The following is a 15,913-nucleotide window of genomic DNA, read 5'->3' on the forward strand; positions in this document are numbered from 1 at the left end:
CCTATTGCCGGGGAAGGCATCCCCAACCTGAACCCATCCTTTTCTGTCCTGTGCAGCTCTCATCCAGCAAATGCTACAATCTTTCTTATCCATCCATCTGGTTTTTTGTCTTTGCCTCTTCTTCCATAGTTATATGGGTCTTTAATTAGAACATCTGTTTGTTTTATCAATCTAACTGTCTCTAATTCTAATTATCATCTATATCAATTTCACCTTCTTTTAAAAAGAATATCAACGTTATGGTTGATTTCTTGTCCGCACTAAAGCTTATGTCTTCGATATATTTAGATATTTATATTTTGTATGCCAGACATTAAGGAAGCGGGTTAAATAATGCATGAAATGGATATTTATTAAGAACAGATTGAGAATATAATCTTTCACGTACATAATAAAACTGTTTTTCTAAATATTGTTTATGTTTTCATTCACACTCTCAACTCTCACATTTTAAAATGTCCTCATTAAATCAAATGTGTTTGTGTACTTTATAAAGATTATGTCAAAATTCTTTTACTGCAGTTACTGCAGTAACTTCATTCTTTAACCTTTATGTAATTATTTTAGCAAGCAAACACACTGTTTATTTCAGTAATTGTCTTATAAACGTGCGTGCAGTACATTTAAATTCATCTTATTTCATGAAAAAATTGTAGTTGCTGCAGCAGAATGATTTTTACATGATCCCTTTAACATGAAGGAAAATAAAGCTAGATTGTAAGTATTTCTTGATATTACAGTATCAGTATTTTACAAATCAAAAAGTTACTTCTTAATTCTTCAAAGAGAAATGTTAAAAATGATAATTGAGCTGCTAAAAGCAATATTACTATGCCTTGAAGAAATGTTTGGAAAATGCATCGCCTACAGTATGTGAAATAAATTGAACAGTAATTATCAGGAATTGATTTTCTAATGAAACTCCATGTCTCAACGAACTGTAAACGCATTCTTTTGGTTTCTTTCAATAGCACAAGAAATAACGCTTTAATATCACACTCACTAATATATCAATTTACGATTCAATTAAACTTCAACATTTTGCAATTTCTACTATGTCACGTATGCGCCTGTGAGTAGGCGTATGTTCATTAATAAAAGTTGTTACAATTAACAAATGGAATTGAAAATAAAGTTCCGTGCTGTGGTGTCAAATTCACTGTTAGTATGTGACGCTATGTGTTGAATTGAGTTTCTACGCAATTAGGAAATATCATTGCTGTGCAAAAAACGTGTCAAAGAGACATTTTGCTACAGTAAAGAATCTCGGTGAATAATTTGGTTTACAAATAAATTAATTTGATATTGATATTTGGGAATTGGATAAAACACACAGCTAGCTTTCAGGCAATTAGTCTGAACATCTGTAGGCAGTGGATTAGAAGGATGCTACTGAAATGACTAGCATTCTGGCGACTAAACATTCCGAAGTGTAAACATTTGTTAAAATGATGTTGTCATCATCTATGAAAACAAATGTTTGATTGCTGCTGCATGGCAAAGAGTACAAAACTATAACGTAACAGTTCATACTGAAAATCAGTTGCTGTGACATCAAGTCCAAATTCTGGAGGCTACAGTATCACAATGCATATTGGTTGGTTGGTAAACATGTGTAGATATGTTTCTTTCCAAGCTGTTTACACTATCTTTTAACCAGTTAATCTTGCAGTTTTAAAGCCCCCTTCCCTACGTTTTTTAGATCTAATTTAAGATCACAAACTATATTTAATGTAAAAATAATACTATATGGTCCTATTGCGATAACTTTTTTCGTCTTTAAACGGTTAAAAATGTGAAAAATAAGTCGATTCTAATAATTATAGCGGCCCGCTATAAATCCCAAAATGCATTGCGCGCGGATTGATATTTTTGTTTTTCACCTGTAATTCGCCCACTTTTCGATCGATCGTGAGGCCAAAACAAATGGAAGACTCCTAACTTTTCAGCGAAAATACCGGGTTTTCCCCAATTTGTATCAACGGAGTCTGGCAAAAATAGAAAGACAATTAATGCAGCAACTATACAACGTCAGGCTAGGTATATAGCTAGCGTACGATGTTCGTACGTTACCGATGTTTACCAGCTAGGCCTACAAAACTAAGCCTAGCTAGGCTAGGCCTAAGACCGTCCACGAGAGGTCGATCGCCGCAAGCTACTTAGGTAGTGCATTGTTTCTCACTTTTTATCATAATTTACCATAAAACGTACATTTAGGACAAGGAATGACATGGTTTAATGTTTTTAAAGTGATATATATGTATTATTTTCCAAAAAACGTCCAAAATTGCAGGGAAGGGGTCTTTAACTTATTCTGTGTTAAATAAATTACAAAGACAATGTATGCTTAGGATAGGTGCGAAAGTACATTAACGCTGTTAAAATGGAATGTTTGTTTCTCCTCACAAGTTCCAAAATATATGATATAATATTACATTGGATATAATCCTGAATCAGAGTTATATCACATCAGATTTCTACTGTGTTTACGACACATAGATGTAAAGAGAGTTTGAGTCGTTGTAGCTCAGATATTAATCATATCAACTTTTAAATCCGTTCTGTGTAGGCTTAATACTGTACTTCTGCAAAGCTTGCAAAATAGCTAAAAACTAGTTTAAAATGCAACATTGTTTTTGTGCTTTTATTTTTTTCATTCTCTCATTCCATGATGCACAACATAAATGTTTACTAGTATGCAACATCACGAAACAACACCTCATCAACTTACTCAGATACAAATCATATCCACTTTTTAAATATGTTCTGTGCATGTTTAATACTATTACTAGAGCTTGCAAAATAGCTAAACATTAGTTAAAAATGCAACATTGGTTATTTTTTTCATTCTCTCACTCCATGCATACAACATAAATGTAATTGTATGCAACATCACGCAATAACACCTCATCAACTTTTAACCAAGATTATAACGCTCTATAAAATATAAACAACATTAAGATTCACGACAACAAATTGAGATTCTCACATTCATACAACACGGCTTTTCAGAGGTAAGAACGTAATTATTGCTAAGTGCAATTAAATTTTTACTTTATATTGTGTGTGTAAAGTTGTGGCGGTTCTTCGTTATACAATCCCCTTACTTACATGTTGTGAATGTAAAGAGCAAAACCTTACAACTGTTAATTATGAAACGGAAGTTTAATGGCACAAGTAATGTCCGACATAATGATTATGAAATTGGAAAGAGCATTTAAGATTTGAAAGAGAATTTTATAGTTTGTTCCAAAGTATAATCATTCTATTTGGTATTAATCTTAATAAAGAAAGAAAGAAAATAGAATTCAGGTGATAAAATACATTTGACGCCAAGGAGAAAACAACTCTGAAGAATTTTACAGCAAGTGGTGGAGTGGAGTTTTGATGGGTTAAATGCATGCCTTCTAATTCTTGAGTCCTGGTTCAATTCCTCTCTCGCTCATGGTTTGTTCTAAATGATGAACAACTTTACCTAAAGCTTCAAAATGAAACTTGGGTTAGAATCTTGAGGCAGTTAAACCACTAGGTAACTACTTCAGTGTACTGTGGTTGTAGTGGATCACCATCATCCTTATTGTGTATGCTTTTGAAAAAGTGATTATTAAAATTTTATTTGAAGAAAGATTGTATTGACCATTCAAAAGTTTAGAACAAGCCCAATTTAAAGCAACTTAGAATTATGAATGTAAGTTAAAAGTAAAATATCATTTTAAAAACAGCTTTGTTTATGAATAACACAAGGTGTTATGTTTGACTTGGAACACAAGTTTGAAGTATTAAATATTATACAGATATTGACTGCTTAGAGGTTAAATATAAGATTTGACATCCCCGAGGGAATGATATTATGTTCGAGGGAATATATTTCCCGAAGCGCCAGCTGAGGGAAATATATATTCCCCGAGAACATAATATCATTCCCAAGGGGATGTCAAATCTTATATTTAACCGATATAAAAGGCAATATCTGTTATATTATATAGCCAAGAACAAGTCTGCTGGTGAAGCTAGGCTAGGCCTCCTATTCTATAGATAGTATTTGTATTGTATGTAAACAAGCCTCCTGCCTAGACACCTTACCTTGCGAAGAATAATATACAGATAATTACTAATTAATGATTCCTTGGCAATAAAATATTCACTTAGGCCTAGGTCGTTTAAATTAACAGAAGAATTTCCATCAATAAGCCTATTAATAATAATATTATAATCAGGTAGGCCGAATAAACAATTCATCGTCTTCTCTTCGAGGAGCTAGCCGAATCACCGGATGTTCAGCGCGTAGTTACTAGGTTACTACCGTGAGTATTGACCAATCACAAACGGTGTTTCATCACATTTAGGGAGGACTAATAACAAATGAGGGCGCTATGTATGCATAGTTTAAATAGTTTAGATGAATAATTTCTTCAAGCAAGCTGCGTGGCGCAACGGTGGAAGCGTTGTCTTGCGATGGTGGAGTGACAATTCCACCCGAGTTCAAATCCAGTAGATGACTTTTGTTTATTTATCGGCAAACGCGAGTGTTGCCACACGAAAATTACACAGTCAATATCATCGAACTCGAGAATGTATATGTTTAATGACAGGGGACACGATAATTACGCGAAAATTAATCGGTCAATATCATCGTTCTCGAGGATATATACGATTTACGATCCTCGCAGCGGTAGTCATGTGACGCAGTTTCAACCAATCACGTTCACGTATTTACATAGGCTATGTAATATAAAAAAATAATGTTTGTGAACTCTTGTGTTAAGAGGTTGGGCTAAATAAAAGGATTTGAACATTTTACATGAAAATACTCCCAATTTGAAGTGGGGTTTCTACCAGAAGCCCACTTTATTTCATGATCAGCTTTTACTAGTAATACACAGATAAAAGAATTTGCATAAATTCATTCTGAACTTTAATACAGGAAAGTGGAGGGAGAGGGGGCTTATACTGTGCACACATCACTATGGTAATTATGCCTAATGGAATAAGAAAATAAACCTATATTAATTGTCTGTTGGGAAGGATAATTTGTGAAAAAAGCATTTGCTTGTCACGTTGACGAACGTGATTAATGAGAGCTCTGGGAAAATGATGGATGAGAAATTACCAACTTAAACACTGAGATGCTGACTGACATTCAGATCAACTTTGCATGTAACAGCTACGCTGTAGAAATAATATATGGCGACAAATAGTGGGTAATTTAGAAGCAAATGCAAACAGATTAAAGCTCAACAGAATTAAAGGGTTATAGCAAAGTTGTTGATTTAATTTTCAGAAGGAAAATAATCCCTTAAAATTTAAGAACTTGAAATTTAAAGTTTAACTGAAAGGTGTTAATACAGTAGTATCTTTCTCCACTTAAAATAAAAAGTAATAAATTTTACATTTCTACTACGGTATTTGAACTCAACAATTTTATTCGCCAGTAGATGAGTCTAGACAGTTACTAATTATACAACAGTGATGACCTGAGAAAATATAAAAACAACTGGTTGAGAATTATAGCACTTAAGAGACAAGTAAATGGAGAGCTTTGGAGGAGGGACACATTCTGCAGTGAACTTCCAAAAAGAAAGAAAACAACCCAATTGAAATGTTCATTACAGAAATAGTGTGAGAATTCTATCACTTTACAACCAATTACAGTAGAACTGTTTCAAGCTTTAGATATTACTCAAACCAGAAGGAGGAGTGGCAAGGGGAAGGTGGTTATTTAATTATTTTGTATTGAGTCTGCAGTCATCTCAGTAAACATTGGTTTACAATTGATATCAATTAATATGATTTGTGCAAACCAAACATTACTGATAGTACAATATTTTTCAAATCACCAAAAAAATAGATGGAAATATGAATGCATGACATTCAACTAAACAATGCTTTAGATTTGTAGGGTGAATAAAACTGCCTAATAAAAAACCATATCAGTGGATCAACTATTGGTCTACTCATTTACATGCTCTTTAAACACAATGTTCAGACTCATTCATTGTTGTGTAAATTTCAGTTATCAGAAATAAATGCAAATCAGAAATAAATGCAAATCCAGTCAAATCATAACTGTTACAAAGCTAATAATGCAACAAAAACACTAATTTAGAGGCTTTCATCTCTTTTCAGACAATAACTTCCAAAACAACGAAGATACAGAGACACAAACCAACAGACAGCTAATTACAATAATTAACCTTGTTAGGGATTTGATGGTTTTGCATAAATGCATTTTCACACTTCAGATAATTCTACACTGTACACATTATTTCCCAATTATCATCTGTTTTCTGAACATCGACCCGAGGAAAGGTTTAGGAAAATAGAATGGTGAAGTCTGATGATTTGATTAGAAACCTAAAAAGAGCAAAAATATGACAAATTATATAATAGTAGTCACTGCATGTGCTGCATGATATCTGTTGGTGTATAAAGTCATTTACCTACAAACAAGTTCAAATCGTTGTGTCTATAGACACACAGTCAGCCAAGAATGTTTACAACTGTTTGTCCCCATAGCCTAATAATATAATTTATAAAAGGAAACTGTATGTTCCTGTAGCCTGTTATAAGCGTACAATAAACTCTAGTGGATGAGAATGAAAGCGGTAAAGAGAATCTTAATATGCACTTCATAGATTTAACCATTGAATCACTCATTGATAATAGATTAAGGGCAGACAGAAATTGCTTTCACTGCAATCATCATTGATATACGATCCATTCTTTTAATTATAACTATTTCATAGCATCTGAAAGTTGAAAAATAAGACATATTTAAAGGCAAGGCTGTTCATAAGAATATAGTGCTCTATAAATCTAAACTTAAAATACTATTAAGTACTGTATAAAACGACTGAGCTATGCTATTAGTATACAGTACTGAACAATATTTTTTGAGTGCCAATTTCAATTTGATTGAGCTGCGACATACAAAACACAAATGTTAAAAATCTCCACATAAATGTACATCTCCCATAAAGCAGCTAGCAGGAATTTGCTTATTTTAAAATATAACTAGGTTTTTAAGGGACAGAGACAATCAGGGTATATTTTGAATATGAATATTTTTAAGTCGACTTGGTAAAAAGACTAAATCCAACCAAAATCATCTTGATGGAAACATGCTATACGATTATGTCATGCACCTATGATTCTTTTTCTATTGATATACCATAATGGTTGGTATATAAATAGAGAGATCTTGATTCTGAGTTTATAAAATGCCCGAAAATGAACCATGAAGCATGGGTAAAGTGTTCAGTATCATAGAATAGAAAAATTCAATCCAACCACTCAGGCTCCAGGTCAACTTGGGTCATGTCAACTTGATCCCAAGTAGGTTTAGGACTGAGTTGACCTGCGTCCAAATAGTGCATCTGTGACTATCTAAAAATCATCTTAGCGCAGAGTGTGCACTACAACTCAAGTATGTAGTATTATATTAAATCTTTTTTTAACCAAACCAAAAGCCAAACAAAAAGCAATGTGTTATTATTATACCTAATTAATCCGACAAAATAATTATTCCCGAAATAAAATCAGAATATTGAAAAGATTTGACTGTAGTTGTTTCATAGGTAATGATGACAAGGGCTGTAACAATAATACTATATGAATTACCAAGAGACCAACTCTGGCAATGCAGTCAGAGTGACACACAAAATTATGACTGTTTTCACATTCGTATCATGTATGGTGAACATAAATATGTCGTGTCATGTCATACGTTTTTCGTCCTGACAGAAATTGACATAATTATAGAATTTACTACAGTACCTTAAAGCCATTTACTGTTTAAGTAGGTCCATCTTTGACAAGAAATCAAAAGCAGGCAGAATTAAAGGCATGGCATGAGCTGGTAAATAAAAAAAAACTACAGGAGATAAAATGTAAAGACGTGGTGTTGTTTAAGTATGACGAATAAATTTCTATATTCCATAAATAATAGTCAAAAGGAAGAAGCTCAATAATGTAGTGTGTACGTTTTACTTAACAACAGGTTTAGAGTCGCCATGGAAAATATAGACAATATAACTTCTCTTTACAAAGCAATGTCGGCAAGTACTGCATTTTTACTCACTATAATTCTAGTTTTTGTATCTTTTGGGTGATCAGACAATTGTCTCACTTTTTCTTTCCTTTCAGTACTCAAATTTATAGCCAAAGACCCAAATTATCCTAATTCTTTCCATTTTCATTTTTTATAAAATTTTACTAGCACTGTAGAACCTTTTCTTTGGGACAGACCTATTCAGGGAACACACTTATTTAGGGGACAATCTTATTAAGGAGACACCTTCCTGTGAAACCAACAAGGAAAATAAATGTTTCAACACTACACCCAACCCTTATTAAACGGACACTTTGTTGGAAATGATGAAGGTTTATTTTGATGCGATAATCTTAAATTCTAATTATTTTTTATCCAAAAGTATTAATAATATCAGATCAATAGATCAGAATCTGTAATATTTAATTTCTGTCTAGTTTTGATAACTTTCACTTGAATACTGTAATTTTATTTAAATGTCTACATTAAAGTGCACCTTCCCACATATAAACTTAAGGAATTTTCAAAATGTTCATATAATTTTATTATTCAATAACTTCACAGTTAATTTGCTAACTGTATGTTGTTACTGTACTGTAGGAACCCTGTATTGAATAGCTATATACAAAACAGAACTTTTAATTCATAGGGAGTGCAAATCTTTCACATACTCTCACTATATTGATGTAACAAAAAGAACAGTCTGATTGAAAAAGCAAACTGAACATTTCCTAAACATTGTAAGTATCATACTTTGTATTTCATACTTTTCAAAAAAAAAAAAGAAAATTCACTCAAACTATTTTTTTAACTATCCATGTGATGTTATTTTAACTGAACCCATTTAAAAACAAATTACTTGATAATAACTACTGTATCTAATGTTTAATAAGTAATTCAATAAATCCTTATAATGGTTTATTGAATATTATTTCAATATTAATGGTTCCTTTATGAGGCTGACCCAGTTTTTAAAGTTTATGTTTGCTGCAGGAAATATGGCATAATTTGTCTAATGTTTCAATAAACACACTTACAGTGTTGAGATTATGGCATGTGAATTGTTTCAATAATAATAGGTATTACTGCAAAACGTTGCAACTGGTGCACTTACCTATTTATTTACTGGGCAGATCCAAAATGTGAATATAAAAGGAAGGGAAGAAAAATGAAGTGGTACACTAAACTTGTAACATCCTATTTTGCACTGTACAGTAATTTTCCAAATTTAGGGGGAGTGGGAGGATTTCTTTATCGTCGTAAGTTCCACAATCAGCAAATTTATTATTACCATTATTATTTGATTAATTATTATTTTACTCCACTGTCTTAACCGCTCAGCCACTCACTCGCTCATATTCCTGGTCCGATTGGATTCCCTTACACCTGCCTATACATACTGGCTTATCTCTTCAGTTGTACAACTCACTCACAATACAAATAAAAGGTGATACACAAAGCATAGAAAGAAATACCTCCCTGGAAATACTGTACCACCATATCACACTTTAATATTGATTGAATATGCACATGCAATATATAGACAGCAGACTAAAAAACAGCTTAAAGTTGCTTTCATTTGGAATAAAAAGTCTGTACTTACGACGAACTATTTGTTCTATATCCAAGAGATTACTGTAAACCTACAGCAGTTTAGCAGCAGCAGTCCGATTTGTATATCTGTCAACTTTCACTTGGCTGACCTAACTTTCATTCATATTAATGGTAATTGTACAATACAACATCACATGCTATGAGCGGCCATACGGGACAGCGTAACATTTGCTTTCCACGGTCAATACATGTGGTTTCACCCATTGGTTATTAGTTAATAGACTAACTGCTGTCTTCTTCTGTTTAAGAATGGTCTCAACCATTGATTATCCAGTAAGAATAGAGGAAGTCAGTAGTCTACTGACCTGCACTTCCTATAGCGACTGAGCAAGGTCAATCCGGAATTAAAATACTGTACACACAGGGAAAAAAAAACAAAATACCATGGTTTTCTACTCTGCAGAGATATGTGCAAATTTGTGACTAATATTATTTTTTTTGCCATAGAACAATATGAATGCAAACAACATATTGTGCACTGGAACATATGAAACATTTGTACATACTTTATATTTTCATTATTACTATCCTTTACACAACACATACTACTGTAAATTTAGGATAGGGTTCTCTTATTCAATAACTTTCCTAGGTTAATCCTGAATTTTAACAAAACACCTGAACAGTTACGACAGCAGTCAATGAACTACTGTAAAACAGCCCTACTGTAGATTTAACATTTAAAAATTTAGAAGAAACTCTCATTGTCAAGGCCGGCAATATCTGAGTAAAACTAACCACCTAATAATATTACAATTAAGCTTTAGTGGCATTCAAACAATCAAAATGGTTGGTACTATCATTTAAGTCTGTCTCGGGTTGTTTTGGAAATGTGGTAGGAACTCCATTCTGTAGGATATACATAGACTGAGGAAGTGTAATCCATCTACTAAGTCTGCAATGCCAATGATTGTGATACTGTAGAAATACACTACAGTAGCTAATGAAATGAAATCGCAATTATTAATCTTGACAACAGTTTTGTTGATACATAAGAATCTTCTAAAGCTCTGTTTTGTTTGTTTTGTTTTTATTATATATTTAGGCAAATTGCGAACCATAAGCGAATTCATTCACTATCCTTCTTAAAGGTGGCAATCCCGTTCACAAGACGAACATATACAAAAGATGCTCTACATAAACAAAGTCTTATTAAAAGTCTTTGGGAGTGGAGTTGAACATTGTCATTAGAAAAAATTCTGACATATGACAGGATTTGAACCCAGGACCCTTAGATTGGTAGCCAATTTCTCTACCCTATCACATTTTATGTGACAAAAATATGACTACCATATTTGGGTACATCACAATTATTTTGTAAAACTATGATGATACTATGTATGATAGTGTAGACAGAGCTTTATACAATACAGATCAATATTAAAGGCAGCATTTACAACTGGTAATAACACTGACAGTGTGTTGAATAAACATAATTCAGTGTTGATAATTTGTTATGATAACCATCAATAAAAAATGATTAATGATGCTTACACTCAATGTTGATATTAAACATTATGATCTGCAATTGAGTACACACAGGATAGTCAGGCAATCAATGTAATTGCAAGAAAACTGATATTGTGACTTGTTTGATGGAGAGTATAGCCAGGTATAGTTATCAAATTTCTTGGGGCAATTTACACATTTACCAAGGTACTTAAATATAGATATGTTTGGATCAAGAGATTTACATGGGATTTCATTGTTATTTTAGATTTGGTAGGTTATAAACAGACTGAACACTTTTAATGTTTACTATAACAGTAATTTATTGAACTTTAACCCTTAATTTTGCAATTGCAATGTTGCAAAACTTCATGTTTCAACACAACTACAAATTTCATTTGACAAAAGATGATGATGGTGGTATGTTGGAACGTTCCCACATGAGGGCGTGGTTGCAGACTGGTCCATTATAATACAGGGGTATTCTAGGAACTTTTTACTTTCGTATCTAAAGCCTCCCTCTGGAGAGCACAGCTATATTGTCGGTTTTTACAGGTAAGCTAGGCACGAAATAGACTTCATTTGACAAAAGTCATCCATTGTTTACGTTTATAGACGGGGAAAAAAAATCGAACTAAAGATGTTTGTTTCGGTTTAATTATGTAGGGCGATTATTTAGGGCTTAGGCTAATTATTTAGGGATATAGAGTATAAGTGATTATTTATGAACAGATTGGCTTTTAAAATCGTGCAGCAAATCGCAGAGTTAATAGATAATCACTACAGTTGGACATATGTTTTGGTTTCTTTTGCAAATTAAAAATTGATCAGTGTATGTCAAAAGCTTAATTTTAGTTTTATATTAGTGCATAAACATATGTGCTCACTTCTCTAAAGCCTATCAAAATACTATATAAGATTATAAAAAAAATGGTAGACTATAAAAGCTGGCAATTTAGTGAAAGTGTGTTTAAACTATTTACCAACAAGTTTATGTGTACATAGTTTAAACCATGTAGGAAAACATATTATTTATATATTATTTCCTCCATGGTTAAACAACATACTGTAATAGGCGAAAACCAGACGTATTCATGCAGCCAGATTCTACGCAAGATCAACTACAGTAGAACTTCTATTAAGGGGACACCTTTGGGACAATACAAGGTCTCAAGGGGTGTCCTCTAAACAATAGGTTTGGTCGTATATATTGCCACTCATTTGTTTCATGGGAGAGTATCCCCTAATAGGGGCAATGTCCCTTAACTAGAAATGTCCCAAATCAAGGATTCAACTCTATAATAACACTTACACTTTTCTCAAGAAATACATACAATATATAATACAATAAATTTATTTTTATTATTTGAAGACAATTCATGTGACTTTGAAGTAGCACTTAAAACTATCATAAAAAGCTTAAATTATAAATATTTTTTGTATTATTTTATAATTTATTTTTTAAACATTACTATTTATTAAATAAAAATATGAATTATGTATTTAATAATATTTTTTTTAATTATTAATTGTTTGTAATCATAAAGTTAGTTTTTGCTGAGTGTGCATGCATGTTTTGGATGTTCTGATTTTGAGTTCTCATGGTGTGTAAGTGTGTAAATAAGTGTTATTTTAGATTGATCAGTTGCCCATAATAAAATGCTGAAAACATAAAAAAAACCTAGGTACTGTATAATAACTAATAACTGGAAATTACTGCTCAGCAATATTACTTTTTAAGTATATACATTCCTATTGATTTTATTGATCAGTTGAAGAAATTCTTTGTTACCTTTAATTAATCTTAGTAAGCATATCTGTTTTTAATTTATGTACTACTGGGCTTTTAATTAAAGTACAATAACAGGGAAGTGTAGACTTTTAAATAGCAATAAAAGTACAATAGATGACTTTCTCAGACCTGCATACCTATATGTAATAACAATGAAGAATTTTACAATTTTATTTTTAGTAAGATAACAGAGAGTTTTTGGGAAGGTATTTTATTTTTTGCCCTTCCCATGATTTAGGGTTTTATTTATGTTTACAATGTTTATAATTTATTTTTGGTTTGCTTTTTGCTATACTCCACTGGCAAAATTATTCCTTATGTAAAAGCTGTAATCTCATTTTGTGAAAACACAAAATCCATTTCACATGCTTGTGTCTTTGTGGTGTCACTGATGAACGTAAATTTAAAAGATTTGAAATCTGACTGTTCTAATAACCAGCCACTACCATATTCAAGAGTATGACAAATTAAAACTTTCACAATTTATTTGAACACCATGAGCCCTCTACTTATCTGCTATTGGACAGACTACCAGTATATTTGGAAAAATCCAATCAGCTGTGTAATTTGAATGACGTTAATATTAATACCTTCATAATAAAGAACAAAACAAACATTGTGTTGGCTATTAATTGTAGTGTGGTAAACAATACAATGAAGTCTTATTAAGTCACTGAAGCCTTAAAATCCCACAGGATAACCAGTTACACAATAATCAATTATTTTTGTTTCTCCATGGTTCAATACAACTTCCTGAACAGTGGCTTCCCATAGAACACAGAATAAAATTGCTTTATCAGTTGATCTATGGTTCCTCTCTCTCAGCAGCTTCAATAGTAATTAACAAAATTCATTTATTTCTGTAAACTACAAAATATGACAACCAATTGCATTGTTTTTCATTGGACCAGAATGTTTATTTTCTAGATACACCTTAAAAAAAAAAAACCACCAGATTGAGCTTTTGAGTAATACCCTATAACATGCCAAATGTACAGTATTGCCCTTCACTGTGAAAAACACATTATTATTATTCTTTAGTTGGTCTATACAAAAAAATACATCAGAAATTCCTCTTATATACACTGCAGAGATATTAACAAATATACATACAAAATACAAATCAATACATCAGAAAATGTATACAATATAGTAGAAATCTATTATGGGGACACTTTTGGAACCCACAAAAGTGTCTCCTTAATAGGTATATCTCCTAGGGGTTGGCCGTATTGTTAAACCTTATATCCCCCGACCCCTTACTCATTTCACAGGAATTAATACAGTAGGCTGTTCACTGAATATAGGAGTTTCCCACAGGAAGGGGGTTTTCTACATACTTTTATTAAAAGTTTTAAAACAACATCCTTAACCTAGTAAAAAGCAATGAAACACTTTTTGGCACAAAGTCAATTACCACACAGGCATACATTTAGGTTTCTTTAATTAAGGCTGGTCCAAACCAGAAAATACCCACATGTTTGTGTCAACCATGATGATATATAGATTGCAAATAGTTATGTTATGATGCAAATATGACTAGATTGTAATATGTGTCGGTATATTAATGAGTGTATTTGAAACTGGACAGAAATAGAAACACATAACCTTCTATTATTGATAGCAGGAGGAGGAGCGCGGTGTGACAAATAGTACCCATGTGAGGGGATTCCCCTTCTGTATTCTGAAAAAAAAATTGATGGTCGTACAATGGACTAAGTGTTATTGCAGAAAACAATAAATTACCTTCATTCATTCTAAATCGAGTTCTTTGTAATCAGAATCCTTGAGAAAATGAGGAAAATCTGGGATTATATATGGGAGTCTCCGGGCCAAAACAGAAGTGTTGGCATGCATGTCTAAACTTTAAAAAATCCCTCCCACCCACTGCCGGGACCCACTCACTGGCACTGCTAAATTTAGAGAAAAGATTTAATCACGTCATTTATTAGGCCTATTATTGACTATTTTTATGACAAGCCCATTCACATTCACAATATCCTGCATTCTTGTTATCGCCAGGTCTATATTTAGGCTAATGCCGTTGTTATGCGTGTAGGCCTACATAAGGTAGGTCCTACACAACTGTCAATTAGGCCTAGACTAGGCCTAGACTCAGCACTGCACAGTCTTTGGCTAGGCCTGCTGTGTACAAAACAATGTGGCTGAAAATTGCAACGTGTACCGTCTAATTGGTACCCTGCACAAATTAAGAAACTCTTAAATCACTGCACGTCAATTGGCACGCCAACTTTTACTACATTGCCTAGCTAGGCTAGCATAAACACTCACCATTTTACATAGAAATTCATTAATCAACTGTAGAAAAATCCTCAAAATAGTCGACACATCATATTAAAGCCTCTTGTTTTGTAGGCCTAACACCTGCCACGACTTAACTTTTCCTTCAGAGGAAACTTCTGAGACTGCCAACTAACTTTCTCTCCCGTCGCTTCATCGACTCTCGTGTTGTAAGTCTGTACTTAAAAAATCCAACACCAACCTATAGAGGGGGTGGGTTATCATAGTGTCGTATATTTTTATCGAATACATTCCGAAGGTAACATTATCATCAATTTTAAAATTTTGTTTTGATATAAATGATTGTTCATATTATACAGTCGTAGCAAAGAGTAACATTGATATGTTAATTTTTTATTGCGTTTTCTTTTTTCCCATATCCTTTATATCAAAACTTATTATTCAAAACGGAAAATCCAGTTGCTTATATGAAAAAAATATTTATAATACAGTCTGTAATACATTTTCAAAACAGTAACAACACAGAGGCTGCCATAATGATTCCGTCTAAACCAGAGCGATTAGGTACATAATCATAGAACAAACATCTAAGTTTAAAATGTTCTACATTTTCTGACATTAAAACGCGTGTATACTTAAAATTGAGGGCGCTAAACATAAAATTTACGAGATCGAAACAGCTAGTAAAGCGAGAGGGGAAAAAAGATGTTATGTGTGCTTCTCCCTGCCTCAGCACTAAGGCCCTG

At 32.7% G+C, this 15,913-nt stretch overlaps 2 protein-coding genes across 3 annotated transcripts in view; one reads left to right on the forward strand and one right to left on the reverse strand.

The window, feature by feature from the left end:
• The window catches only part of LOC144844690 (chondroitin sulfate N-acetylgalactosaminyltransferase 1-like), a 43,977-nt gene extending 28,615 nt beyond the window's left edge, over positions 1 to 15,362 (reverse strand). Inside the window, exon 1 of one of the 2 annotated variants that reach the window (XM_078701715.1) lies at positions 15,198 to 15,362. The gene's annotated coding sequence lies outside the window, so the exon portion shown is untranslated. Of the gene's footprint in view, positions 1 to 9,653; positions 9,700 to 15,197 lie in introns of those variants that run through there. The other variant, XM_078701716.1, reaches the window with a different exon arrangement.
• LOC144844452 (carboxypeptidase E-like) overlaps positions 1 to 15,913 on the forward strand; it is a 231,843-nt gene that overhangs the window by 53,384 nt on the left and 162,546 nt on the right. The window lies entirely within an intron of this gene.

This window comes from Antedon bifida, chromosome 6 (assembly GCF_963402885.1).
Source record: "Antedon bifida chromosome 6, ecAntBifi1.1, whole genome shotgun sequence".
Lineage (NCBI taxonomy): Eukaryota > Metazoa > Echinodermata > Crinoidea > Comatulida > Antedonidae > Antedon > Antedon bifida.